Below are 3388 nucleotides of genomic sequence, written 5' to 3' on the forward strand. Positions count from 1 at the left end.
CTATAACTTTGAAAATGGGTGAAGCAAATATCATTGAGGGAAATATGACTGAAGTGTTTGATGGAAGATAACTTGACTTGTTGATCATGGTGATCACAGAAAGTTCTTAAATCCCATGTCTCAGGCAGTAGCTGTGATAGCTCAGTAGTCTCCAGAGAAATAAAGAAAATGAACATCTCTAGAGATCCTGACAATGCTAAAGGTGGATTCATCACACAACACACATAAAACACTTTTAGACCTATACCCAAAGAACTTTATACTTTCTGATAGAGATACACACACACACACACACACACACACACACACACACACATACATATTGCTGCCATCTTACAAAAGCTGGGAAATGGAAGCTGACTAAGTATACATCAACTGTTGAATGAGTAATGATAAAGTGTTACATACAAACAATAGAAATCTATTCAGAACTAAAGAAAAAAGAAGTTATGAAAATTGCTATATAGAAATATTACTTAAAAGAAGATGTAATTCCAGTTCTTCATAAACTATTCCAAAATATAAAAGTCGAAGTTACTCTACCCAACTCACTCTATGAAGCCACAATTACTCTGATACCTAAACCATAGAAAGACCCAACAAAGATAGAGAATTTCAGACCAATTTCCTTTATGCAAAAATACTCAATAAAATTCTTGCTAACCGAATCCAAGAACACAACAAAACAATCATCCATCCTGACCAAGTAGGTTTCATTCCATGGATGCAGGGATGGTTTAATATATGGAAACCCATCAACATAATTCACTATATAAGCAAACTCAAAGACAAAAACCACATGATCATCTCATTAGATATGGAGAATGCATTTGACAAAATCCAACATTCAGTCATAATAAAAGTCTTGGAAAGATCAGGAATTCAAGGCCCATACATAAACATGATAAAAGCAACCTACAGCAAACCAATAGCCAACATCAAAATAAATGGTGAGAAGCTAGAAGCAATCCCACTAAAATCAGAGACTAAATGAGGCTGCCCATTTTCTCCCTACCTATTCAACATTGTACTTGAAGTCCTAGCTAGAGCAATTCGACAACATAAGGTGATCAAGGGGATACAAATTGGAAAGGAAGAGGTCAAAATATCACTTCTTGCAGATGATATGATAATATATTTAAGTGACCCTAAAAATTCCACAAGAGAACACCTAAACCAGATAAACAGCTTCACTGAAGTAGCTGGATATAAAATTAACTCAAACAATTCAATAGCCTTTCTCTACACAAAAGGATAAACAGGCTGAGAAAGAAATTATGGAAACAACACCCTTCACAATAGTCACAAATAATATAAAATACCTTGGCATAACTCTAACTATGTAAGTGAAAGACCTATAAGATAAGAACTTCAAGTCTCTGAAAAAAGAAAATAAAGATCTCAGAAGATGGAAAGATCTCTCATGGTAATGGTTTGGCAGGATCAATATAGTAAAAATGGCTATCTTGACAAAAGCAATCTACAGTTTCAATGCAATCCCCATCAAAATTCCAACTCAATTCTTCAACGAATTATAAAGGGAAATGAGCAAATTCATCTGGAATAACAAAATACCTAACATAGCAAAAATTCTTAAGGATAAAATAGCCCCTGGTGGAATCACCATGCCTGACCTAAAGCTGTACTAGAGAGCAATTGTGATAAAAACTTCATTGTACTAGTACAGCAATAGAGAAGTAGACCAATGGAATAGAATTGAAGATCCAGAAATAAACCCACATACCTATGGTCACTTGATCTTTGATAAGGGAGCTAAAACCATCCAGTGGAAAAAAGACAAATGGTGCTGGCACAACTGGCAGTTATCATGTAGAAGAATGTGAATTTATCCAATTCTATCTCCTTGTACTAATGTCAAATCTAAGTAGATCAAGAAACCCCACATAAAACCAGAGACAGTGAAACTTATAGAGGAGGAAGTGAGAAAAAGCCTCAACGATATGGGCACAGGAGAAAAATTTCTGAATAAATCAGCAATGGCTTGTGCTGTAAGATTGAGAATCGACAAATGGGACCTCATAAATTTGCAAAGCTTCTGTAAGGCAAAAGACACCTTCAATAAGACAAAAAAGCCACCAACAGTTTGGGAAAGAATCTTTACCTATACTAAATCAGATAGGGGACTAATATCCAATATATAAAAAGAACTCAAGAAGGTGGACTCCAGAATATCAAATAACCCCATTAAAAAATGGGGCTCAGAGCTAAACAAAGAATTCTCACCTGAGGAATACTGAATGGCTGAGAAGTACCTGAAAAAATGTTCAGCATCCTTAATCATCAGAGAAATGCAAATCAAAACAACCCTGAGATTCCACCTCACACCAGTCAGAATGGCTAAGATAAAAAATCCAGGTGACAGCAGATGCTGGCAAAGATGTGGAGAAATAGTAACACTCATCCATTTTTCGTGAGATTGCAAGCTTGTAGAACCTCTCTGGAAATCAGTCTGGCAGTTTCTCAGAAAATTGGACATAGTACTACTGAAGGATCCCAAAATACCTCCCCTGGGCATATATCTAGAAGATGTTCCAACTGGTAAGAAGGACACATGCTCTACTATGTTCATACCAGCCTTATTTATAATAGACAGAAGCTGGAAAGAACCCTGATGCCCCTCAACAGAGGAATGGATACAGAAAGTGTGGTGCATTTACACAATGGAGTACTAATCAGCTATTTAAAAAATTATTTTATGGAATTCCTAGGCAAATAGATGGACCTGGAGGGCATCATCCTGAGTGAGCTAACCCAATCACCAAAGAATTCACATGATATGTACTCACTGATAAGTGGATATTATCCCAGAAATTTAGAATACCCAAGATACAAGATACAACTTGCAAAACACATGAAACTCAAGAAGAACAAAGACCAAAGTGTGGACACTTTGCCCCTTCTTAGAATTGGGAGCAAAACACCCATGGAAGGAGTTACAGAGGCAAAGTTTGGAGCTGAGACAAATGGATATACCCTCTATAGACTGCCATACCCTCTATAGACGGCCATCACACAATCAGCTTCCAAACGCTGACAGTATTGCATACAATAGAATGATTTTGCTGAAAGGACCCTGATATAGCTGTCTCTTGTGAGGCTATGCCGGGGTCTAGCAAACACAGAAGTGGATGCTCACAATCAGCTATTGGTAGATCACAGAACCCCCAATGAAGGAACTAGACAAACTACCCAAGGAGCTAAAGGGGTCTGCAACCCTATAGGTGGAACAACAATATGAACTAACCAGTACCCCGGAGCTCATGTCTCTAGCTGCATATGTATCCGAAGATGGAATAGTTGGCCATCATTGGGAAGAGAGGCCCCTTGGTCTTGCAAACTTTACATGCCTCAGTATAGGTTAACGCCA

The sequence above is a fragment of the Mus caroli genome, chromosome 6 (genome assembly GCF_900094665.2).
Source record: "Mus caroli chromosome 6, CAROLI_EIJ_v1.1, whole genome shotgun sequence".
Lineage (NCBI taxonomy): Eukaryota > Metazoa > Chordata > Mammalia > Rodentia > Muridae > Mus > Mus caroli.